Consider the following 11650-nt stretch of genomic DNA (forward strand, 5'->3'; position numbering starts at 1 on the left):
GGTGGGACCCATTGCCCACTCCCAGCCACTGAAACAGCTTGAAATAAGTCCCATTTATCCCCGTTCCCTGACTCTCCCCTTTGTTTTCTCTCATTTCAAAATGTATGGCAGGACTCTGGTAAGCAACTTTCCTCTGCTCAGACCCGTGACAGTGAGACCCAGCACACCAAAGCCCAGCACTAAGGTGAGGTTTGAAATACTCCCAGCCCTCCCAGAGACTTTCACTCAATACACCACACAGAAAAGCTTCCACTGATGACAGGACCGGACCCTCCTAAACATCAGACTGAGGCATGATTTTAAGACAGTCAACATCACCAGCTGAGGCAGGAGGGGGGGGGCTGGACACCAGGAGACCCCTGTGCACTTTCCTAGCTCTGCAGCCACTGGTGAGGCAGATCTGCTCCCCATGGCTTCACTGGTTTGGCTGTCATGCTTCAGGAAAATAGCCATCTCTTGGACCTCTGCTGTGGCCACTGCCTCCTGCAGCCAGTAGGATACAAATATGCAGGAGCCGGCATGCCAGCGTACACCTATAAGGGAAACACTCCTGAAGTAAGCTGATGCACCGACACTGATCCCCACCTACCCCAATAACACGTTGCTTGGTCTTGGCTTGCTATGAAGTATCGCCTCCTGCTCCCTTGCCTGCATGGAGACCCATCCCTGGGCAGGGGAGGCCAGGAGGCTGAGCTCCAGTTTTACCTCCTGTACTCCTTACCCAGTCCTCATCTCTCTCTGTAAAACATCCCAAAACACATCCACACCCCCAGGGTATGAAGACCTAGCCCACTACCCCAGGGTCTCTATGCTCCGCTGCATGAATGATGCCCCAGGTTTCAAGAGATACACAGCTCAGTCCCACAGCTAGCTAGGAAAGGTGTTTAAATTAATCTTTGTCGGCTCCTACTAAATGCTTCCTCCATGATTAACACCAGAGGTGATTTTGATAGCAGGATTCATTGTCAAAATAGCTTATAAAACAATTCCATAAAACTGTGTAAATCTTGTGTTGATCTTACTTTTTACAAGGCGTCTTAAAGCCACATATTCCAGCGCCGTTTACAAGGTTGTTGCAGGTGTGGGACCAGCCTTAGAAATATAGCTACTACTTAAACTGTGTATTTTACAAGCCTGGGGAAACATCCGTTTGAACTGTAAAAGGAGCTTTCCAGCCAACTTGCTTCTTTGTGCAAGAGACTAAACCATTGCCCGTTGGACTTCAGTGCCTCCTGAGTCACAGCCAAGGTGCAGGGACAGGATTCCTTTGTCAACACACCTTAGCAAAGTTTTCCAGTACCTTGAACTTTGGCTTCAGGAGGAGCTGGGCTCCCCTAGCCCAGGTTTCACTGCAAGCCACTAAGCACCTTAAAACCGCTTGCCACTGGCAGACGTGGAGCTGTTTTGTTATGGGCTGCAGTCATTCCTCTGGTGAAGCTCACAGGCTATTTATTGGTGCTCTGGAGCGCAAAGAAACAGGTGGAAAAGGGAAGGATGAATAGCCCAATCATGTAAATCAGATGACAGAAGGCATTTAAGTAGGCAATATATACTGTAATTACATAATAGGCATTTAATAGACATCAGGCTGAGTTTACTGAGGATAAAGGAAAAGCCAAGTGAGATTTCTCCTCTTGAGTTAAAAATTATCAGGATTTTAACCCCATATTAACACTCAAGGTTACATCTCACCCTCCATGCCCCCGGAGATCTCCTTCAGCTCCCAGCGCAACACTCCTGAGATTGCTCAAACTACAGGAACTGAGCCCTCCTCCCACAGTGTCCACTGAATACAGGATCTACGAGGCCCCAAACCATCACAAACCTCTGCTTTGCAGGGTACATGGGCAACCAGCTGCCTCGCTGCACACCAAAGAGCGCTATGCTCTGCAACTGGATACACGGGCTCCCTATTTATAACACTGGGAGGAGATGTGTTGCACTTGGGTTTGAAGTTCAGGGACTCTGGGTTTTAACGATGATTTGTTCTTTGACCCTGGCCAAGCTGCTTATTCCTTCCTTTAAGGAGCACCTACATGCGACCTGGCAAAGAGAAGCGCCCGTGAGCTGCAAAGCAGTGCTGCCATTGCGACACAGGGCTATGGGCAATCCTCTGCCCTGCTGTTCCCACCTTCATCCTCCTCATCAGACTCCTGGCTTCACCTTCCCAGCGGATGTGTCTCATCACCCTCTTATCATCTGCTCATATCTTCTGTGCAAGACCAAATATTGACAGTGTTCAGGAATGGCCCTTGGCTGTGAGCACATCTCCTGACCTTCAAGATAGCCCTTGACCTCTCCTCTGATCCCTGAAACACACAGGATAAATGAAGGAAAGAGTCACAGAGACTCACTTAAAAGCTGTTTTGCAGCAGCTGGAGAGCTAAGCCCAACACACGACTGCTGCCTTGCAGCAGCTGCTTCTGAAGGGTCTTGGCAACAATGACAGACGTTTGGATCAGTATCGTATCATCATCCTCAGCTGAAATAAGCTTTTCTCTAGCCCTGTGAAGGCTCTGGTTCATGGTGTCTCTCAGTTTTAATAAAAACTGAAGAAAATCCTTCCCTGTTTTTCTAAAATAGGCCTTCTAAAATAGCATCTAGCTCCTGAACCTGAAAGCATCATAAACCAGTGCAGTGGTTGGGGCGTGTGATGCTTGAGGAAACAGCAAGCTGGAGGGGCTGGGATCATCTGCGGGTTACATGCTTGTACAGCACCTGACACTGACTCTCCTTCCTAACCAGGGGCTGTTAAGATTTTGTTGCAACACAATTAACAATATAATATTACATAAAATCCTTATATTTTAACATACTAATTAGCCATGATAACAAAAGTAACTTCATAGTTGAATTTCTGAAACCCCATCATCTGAACCCCATTCGTATGTGGCTTCACTGGGACTTGATAAAGTGCTGGACTCCTTTAACAGCCTTCCCTTCAACCTGAGCAGTGATCTGGGTTCCTTCCCTCTCCCCTGGCTATTTATTTCCACAAAACGCTAAGGAGTCTAACAGGAGTCTACTGCACACACAAACCCGGCTGCAGCCTGCCCGTTTGAGTGATTAGGCAGGGAACTGACAGACCGATGTGGGCAGAGCAGGCACACGACCCTCTGTTTCCTTTGGAGACCAGGCTAAAAATAGGGGACAGGCCGTAGAAAACCAGACAAGAAGGCGGGGATGGATCTATGCATGGATCTATGCTCCTGCCCTGTTTCCCACCCATTAACATCTCTCAGTAGATGCCAGGTGGCCTTTAGAAACCCTCCAAAGAAGCATTCATTTATCAGATATTTCTTAAATTGAGACAGAGGGAATTTGGACCCTGCGCATTTATTGCCAACCCAGAAAAAAGAAGAGGAAAAAAAAAAAAAGAAAAAAAATCTCTTCTGAGTGCATGCATTGTGTATCACAGAGAATTTCTGTTTCTGTTCTTACTACAGCCACAGACCACCTGTGGACTTTTTACATCTATGGCTAAATGGCCATGCCACACCGATCTGTCTCCCCATTCCCTTGGTGCTACCACTGCTCCGACTGCAACCCCAAGCCAAGCAGGAGCCAACGCACATGCCTTAGCAGCAGTGATCCTCCCAGGAGGCGAAATACTTAAATTCTAGGTAAGAGTCATTTGCTGTCTACAAAAGCTTGTCAGCACGATGTTAGCGATGGCGACTGGGAGCGGACAATACAGGGTTCGGCTCGGTGTGTTCGTACATTCCTCCAGAGGTGAGGAAAAGGGGTTTTGCTCAGAGCCCCGCACGGACCAGCCCTTCCCCAGCTGCAGCTGGCGGTGATGGTGCGCGTTGCTCACTAGATGGCGAAGGCTGCCTGCCTCCCTGCAGCACGGCCGCCCGCAGCGCCTGCGGGGGCAGGGGGGGATGCTGCTGGGGATGGAGAAAAGGGCTTGGGGTCACTGACGGGAGATTTAGGGGGCATGTCTGCAGCCTGCTAAAGCCACAGGGGAAGGGAGGGTGGGTTATTAAGGTTCAAATGGTGGTGAGGTTCTCCTTGAAGAGATGGTGCCACCTGTTTGGGAATCTCCCTCTTCCACCTGATCTGAAATGGAACTTTAAGTGTGGTCCCAGCTATCAAGAACTGGTGGGGAAAGACATATCCCAGTGAGCCTCTTCTGCAGATTTCCTCCAACCTTCAGGAGTCTCCCTGTCTTTTCACCAGCAGGATCAAGCTAACGTGACCCACATTTGTCCCTCAAATCTATCTAGGTAGGACAGGGAGTGATACAGACTGGGGTTAGTCCATCCTGAGTCCCTGAAGCACCCCTGCGGCAAAAATCACCATTTAGAGATGACAGCTATCTAACAGAGATGCTCCACGACCATGTCCATCAAGCCACAAGAAATCACAGTACAAGGCTCCGGCTGCTGCTGTGGGTTGCGCCCTGCCCATGTAGAAAGCTATGTGCCACCTTCACAGCACCCTTCATCTGCTGTCCCAGGGGTGTTCAGCAGATGCAGGATTGCAAGGCAGGGACAGGAGCATGGCAGAGCCTGATTTAACTCCTCCCACAGAGACTGTGTGTGTTAAAGCCGAACAAACCTCATGATTTGCCAGGTTGGGAGACTCGGCTGCCCCAGGTACCTTCAGCCACAACTAAGGAAGCATGAGAGAGGACAATGCTCTATCTAGGATACATGGCTACAAGCCAAAGATGCCATTCTCCACAAAAACCCAAAACACCCAAATACATAAATTAGAAAAACTCAAGTGAGATGAAGCTGTGAGCCAAGCAAGACTGTTTTGAAAGTGTTCATCTGCACTAGTGAGTCATAAACCAACACAGCAGCTATGCAAGTGAGTTAGAGGATAATTTCAGCCCCATTTTCAGCAGCAGCTGGCTCCCAGGAACGTCCTGCTTTTGCAAGTCATCAGTGTTTACAAGGCAAGTTTTGCACCACTGTAGCCACAGTCCCTTACCCAGCCTCAGCTATTTGCAAACAATAAAAACAAACAAACTCCTCACCCCCAAGTGCCAGTATTTTTGGTAACACCAGTTTGAGGAGGAGGAAAGCCCTCTACCAGGTGTCTGTTTTTTCAGGTGAGGAACTGACCAAAACAAACTCAGCCCTGTAATTGCCAGGTTCCCCATCTGCATTGCTGCCTTGACTTTGCCAGTGGCCAGTCTGTAGCTTGGTTCACTGACAGCCACATTTAGGCATGAGCAGCATCCTACGGTTATTGGCTATACTGGGCTCAAAATCCTCAGCTCAGCTGGTCTGCTGGGTGATGCTGGCGACTGGGGCCCAGGTGTGCTCAAATTCACTTCTGCACTGGCTACCCAGACTGTATGAACCTGTGTCTGAAGTCTGCAGAAAGGAGCAGAGCGTGTGTGCATTCTCACAAGTGCCCAGTTCCAGCATCAGTGTGGTGTTCATGGTGTACAGGTGCCAGCTCAGGTATCCAAAATGTACCTTTACACAGTGGAGCATCACCTATTCCTCCCCATGAGAAGTCCTCGTGAAAATGAAAGCCCATCCACATGAACCACAGCAGCAGCAGCACCAGTAAGTCCATTCCTGAGCCTACCAAGATTGGGTTAATGTGCACAGCTAGTGATTTGTCAACATATCCCCAGACATGAATGTATAGGGCAGCAAACAGGTTTTTGAACATTGCTCACAGACATTTGGCATAAAATTAGCCCTGAGGGTAATGTTTAGCAGCCTGAGTCTTTTCACTGCTTTCTCCAACCCAGGATCCATTATACCCCCCTACTACATCTTCTGTAGAATAATGCAGGCATATTTCTATTCAGAAACCCAAGGTTGTTCCTGCCCAGCTCGCTGGGATATGAAAATACCTGGAAGGTTGTACTGACATTTTTCCTGGAGCTCTTTTCTATTTAACAGAAGCAAAGTCACGTTGCTGAGAGACCCCTTAGTAACAGGAAGCAGTTGTCCGGTTTAAAGAACCAGCTAGAAAGCAAACAGCTTTGCCTCCTTTTTAAAGCCCCTCAGGACAATATTTACTTTTCTAAAATATCATTGTGCCACAGCTTTGGGACTTTGCTTGACAAACTTGGGGGTCTCTGAGCAGTTCAAAGTGGGCTTGACCTATAGCTGAGCATGGAAAACAGGAACTGCATATAAATAACTAAATTACAGAGAGATCAATTCTCAGTCAACTCATTAGCAATGCCCGGCGTCTTTAAGTGATAACTCCACTCTCTAAGACCTTTACGTAATTACTTGCACAAGGCACATTTTACCCTTTGGTTCGCAAGTTTCATAAATGAAGGTTAAGTTTACTTAACCACCCAGGATTTACCAGCCATGTTAAAGCATAAAATGCGTGTGCTGCCAGGTGTCTCTGCAGAAACTGCCTTGTTGATTCAGAGACTCCAAGGTTAAATGGTGGCTCCTGAGTCCAAGTTAGTTTCCCATTGGGGAACGGGAGGATCTGCACTGTAACATTGTACCACAGTTCAGCCGAGGTTGATTTAATGAGGCTTGGAGTTAAGATAGCAGTGGTTGCGAAAACCTGAATGAAAATCAGGGGTTTGCTATACATCACACCCATAACAGGGATCTTCAGCGTGTCACACTCCGGTCTGTTACAGGAAAGTGTTATACATTTTCTCCTAGCCAGATACCTGTTTCTGTCCTCTATCTTTCTAGCTACTCTGTTTGCACACACACACACACGTCTATAGGATGCGTGTTCATACAGCCTGTATATCTCTGACTCCACACAGTTCACACAACAGAGTGGTGGGCCAAATTTTCAGCTGCTGTGAATTAGCATAGTCCTATTAATGTTTTTGGCAAGTTGCACTAGCCAACGATAGATTGAGTGTTTTCAGGGTGGTGGGTTTGTACCCGTTTCATTGACTTTCTTGACAGCATTTGGGATGTTGTAGTTGTACTCTCCCTGCTCCCACACACATGCAGGTTTTCCAGCCACCACTGGAGCACCCAACAGCTTAGCGAAGTGTACCAGGAGAAACTGAGTCAGAGAACTGAGAGGCCACTGGCTTGTGTAACGAAGGAAACCTGGGAGAAAGCAGCCAATGGGACATGTGTTTTCCATCCTCCAAACCAGCGCTTTAACTGACAGCAAAGCTGTCCAAATTCTGCCTTTCAGCTCAGGTGTCCAGGCATGGTCCACCAGAACAACATAGTGGGCCAAGATGCTATCTTCCGAGGAAGGTCCTCAGCACGGCCAAGGCTGGACCCACCACTCCATGGAGCACTTCAGCAACCTCTCCCCACTGCCGCCTCTCCCAGAGGTCAGACACTCCCTCTTCCACCACATGGCCAAAAAAGAGAGGTGCCTCCTTGTGAGTCACACGTGAACCTTTGCAGGAGCTGAGAACTGGCACACACCTCAGGTAGTGCAGAACAATCTGCTGGGGACCTCTTCTAGTCCTATCAGATGATGGGGATGCCTAAAGTCTGCTTGCCTAAAGTTTGCTGAAATGTTTGATCACATTTCCATGCACCTGACAGCAAGGATTGGTGTATCTGGTCTTCCACTGTCTTTGGATGGAGTGAGTTGAACCATTCTGGTCAAAAGTTTGGCTCTCACAGCCATGCCATAACTGTTCTGTCGCTCAAAGCAACCCACTGGTGTTCTGAAAACCCCATCATCACCCCCTGATCATGGGAAAAGTGCATAAAAGCATACAGTAACGTAACTTGCCACTCCTTTTTACACTGACAAAATAGTGACCTCAAGTTAGTAAGTGTCGCAGCATGAGAAAGCTCAGCTTTCCTCCTTCCCTAAACCTACAGCAAATCGTATTCTATTCAAACTCCCACTACTGTCCTCTTTTTTCTAAAGACCAAAAGAAGATCACTGGAAGAAGGCTTCCAACACATTTTTTTCCTTCACTGTGATTGTCCACAAGGTTGACTATAGGGGGAGGTCTATAGTCCCACTGCTCCCACGTGCCTGGAGTCATGTCTAAAAAGTTATGCCTTAGACATCTAATGGCAACAACATCCACACATACACCTGTGGCCTATTCATATACAACCAGTAATTCCTATCAGCAACACAGAATAGTTCCCTAAGCCTCATGCAGTTGCAGAGTTATCACTGAAAGAGAACATCTATCCCCAGGTTTCAAAGCAAAGTAGCTAGATGGCCACGAAGCCCTGGCTGAAACTCAGAGTCAAGGAAAAGACTCCAGATATTTTTTTCATTCAGCTGTAAAACTTGGGTTTGTGATTTAGATAGGGCTAATCAGTTCCCAGGTGCTGCCGAGTTTTGAAGTTATTTGGAAAAGTAGTTTTTAAAGCCGTTGTCAGTAGTTTTGAAGTTATTTGGAAAGGTCATTTTAAACCAGTTGAACAGTTATCAGAGCTTACCCCCTGCTCATTTGGAAACGTAAGTTCTGCTCACGCTGTCAGCATGGGCTTGGAGCTGTAGGTGTCAGTGCACAGATGAAAATGGCTTGAACCAGTTGTATCAACATCATCATTAGACCTGAATTCAAATGTGAGTCAGTCCCATTCTGCCAAATTTTCTTGCAGTGGACCTAGAGGCAGAATGTGAGCTGATATACATTAATGTGAACTACTATAAGTATGGAATGGTCTTGTTTCACACACACCATTAGGATGGGTTTCATACCCTTTTAACATAATTTAGCAATCCATAACAATTCCTATTAATGTGATTATAGCCACTGATGAAACACATTACTCATATCCGAACAGGATTATAGCACCTCTCTACCACTGACTAGCCACTTTTATCAACAAAACCTTGATAAATGATGGGCGGTTGAACTTCCATCACAACCAATGGTGACAAGTCTCCCTGTACTCAACACTGGTGAGGCCACATCTCAAATACTAAGTTCAGTTTTGAGCCCCTCACTACAAGAGGGACACAGAGGTGCTGGAGCGTGTCCAGGGACGGGCAACGGGGTTGGTGAAGGTCTTAAGAGACCTTACAAGTCTTGTGAGGAGCAGCTGAGGGAACTGGGGCTGTTTGGCCTGGGGAAAAGGCGGCTGAGGGGAGACCTTATCGCTCGCTACAGCTCCCTGAGAGGAGGCTGTAGCCTGGTGGGTCTCTTCTCCCAAGTAACAAGCCTCCAAGGACAAGAGGAAATGGCCTCAAATTGTGCCAGGGGAGGTTTATGGTGGATATTAGGAAAAATTTCTTTACCAGAAGGGCTCTCAGGCGTTGGAACAGGCTGCCCAGGGATGTGGTTGAGTCACCATCCCTGGAGGACTTTAAAAAGCGTGTAGATGTGACAATCAGGGACATGGTATAGTGGTAGACTTGGCAGTGCCAGCTTCATGATTGGACTCAAAGACCTTAAACGCCTTCTCCGACCTAAACCACTCTATGATTCCACCCTCTACAATTCTGGGTGCTTCTGTGCTTTATGTTCTTCTTGAGGGACTGTCAGTGCAGCCACCATGGTCTGGAGGTATGAACAAGGCACCGTTTCCAGGAGGAGGTAGTATATTTTATTAGAGCAAACCTAGTTGGAGAAAGTAGGCCAAGCTTTAAAGCACATGAGCCTTTCTTCAGGTCTTGCCTTATTAAACCCTCTGACCATTGCAAATCTAAGTACGATTTTAAAGGCAGGGCAGAAGTGGTGGTGCAAAGGTTTTGTAAGGGGCTTAGCACAATAGGCTGTACATTGCAGTAACTACCGCTAGTCCTGGGGAAATAGCTCAGCCTCTGATCTGACATTTTAGCAGCTAAAAGCTCTGGCTAACAGATCTCACTCTGAATTACTCTCTCAAAACCTTATCAAAAGGAAACGGAGCCTTTTGAAATCGCTGGCATCTCTGGAAGACTGGTTTATCAAATTTCCCCCGGTTGAAGAAGAAAACCTCTGTTTTCCTCTGCTCTTTAACCTCTTATTTAAAATGTCATTTTACTTAGAACTGTCAAAAGAGGCAGCGAGGGAAGCAGCTAGCGCACCGTCAGAAGGAGGTGAAAGCTGAAACTTTACCCGTCCTTAGTGAGTTTATCCACATATCAATGGCATGCTACACCAGGGTGTTTATTTTTATGACTAGAGCATATCCCTTAACCTCAGGGATCCGAACATTTCCCTGGAATGTACAGACGTTTCGTATCATTTATTTCCCAGTGGCCCTTCCCCACACCAGCTCCGCACACACATACATAAACACACACGCTTCTATTCACATTCTCTTGATCATACTGATGTACACAACCAGACATCAGCTTAACACAAACACACACACATTCTCATCCATAGCACTGGTCTTATCTATAGCCCTCTGCATAAAATAGAAACGTATGCATTCCTGTATTTAGATTTACATATTTACAACCCATGTGTGAACATAAATGGCTAAGATTCGTGTGTGTGCCTATTTATACAAGCCTACATGCACATGTATGCTTGTGTGAAAATGTGCATATGTGGAAAACCAGGACTGCAAAGAGCGCTAACATGTGCCACTGAGCCCCACGGCTGCTCAGGACCTTGCTGAGTGGCTTCCATAACCAAGGGAAAGCATTTGAATGGGATCCAAACAACTTCCATCAGCCGAACACTTGGATTTCACTTACCCCTCTCTTTGCCTCAATTTTAAGGGGAAAACTGCTGCCTGGAGCTAATAACCAAAATGATGGGCCAGATTTCCCCTCAGAAGCCCTACAGCAATTAGGATTCTGTGAAGTTGCTGCAGCTTTGCTCTATTATAATTATGTCCTCTTGCCATATTGACTCAGACTCTAATGAGATATTACTAAGCACTGAGGTTGCATTCAAGCTCTCATATAAGCGGCCAGCTGAGGATTGGACTCTTTTATCAGTTTTTGCTGCTTACTGTGGGCCAAGGTCTTCAGCTGGTGTAAATCAGTGCAACTCCACTGAGGCTATGAAAAATGAGGTGCATAAGTTAAGCATCTGTCTCAATGGCTGATGTTTATCTTCGCTCCCATGGCCTCAATTGCACTTAAGATGAACGTAAACCCATGAAAAGAGCTTAATGGGACATGGGCTTTCTGCTGATCATCTGCATGCAGCTGAATTTTACTCCATTTGATTGCTAAACCAAGTTCAACAGATATGCATGTTACAAATAATTTGTCATGCTCTTAGGCGTGTTCCACCCCAGGCCGCAAAATGTTCGCAGTAATTGAAATATATAGCCAAATTCCAAGCTAGCATAAATCTCCACTGATGTCAAGCCATATGGAAATACATATGATTTGAGGGCTGTAAAAAAGAAAAAAAACCCCACCAACCAATGCCTTCTAGTGAGAGACTTATGTAGCTCAATCTGATTAGTCTATCACAAAGAAGATTAAGAGGTGACTTCACTGGGATGTCCGAGTACAGCTGGAAAAAGAAAATACCAGGTACGGAACGGTTCTTTAATCTAGCTGAGAAATGCCAAGTGAGATTCATTACTTGGAAGTAAATGCCAGACAAATTTGAATAAGCTATAAAGCATAGATTTATTTTTTTTTTAACACAGAATCATTGATCAAAGGATAAGGTGGACTCTATCCTCGAAAGCCTTCATGCCAAGGTCAGATGCATTTCTTCACAAGACTCGTTTGTCCAGCATAACTTGTCGTGTTCGATATAACAGTAATACCAATTGTTGAACCTCAAGCCATCTAAGAGGCTGTGACTATAAGAAACCAGCGAATTAAGATTGAGAAAAACCACTGTATT

Source organism: Falco punctatus (assembly GCF_963210335.1).
Source record: "Falco punctatus genome assembly, chromosome: 11".
Taxonomy (NCBI): Eukaryota; Metazoa; Chordata; class Aves; order Falconiformes; family Falconidae; genus Falco; species Falco punctatus.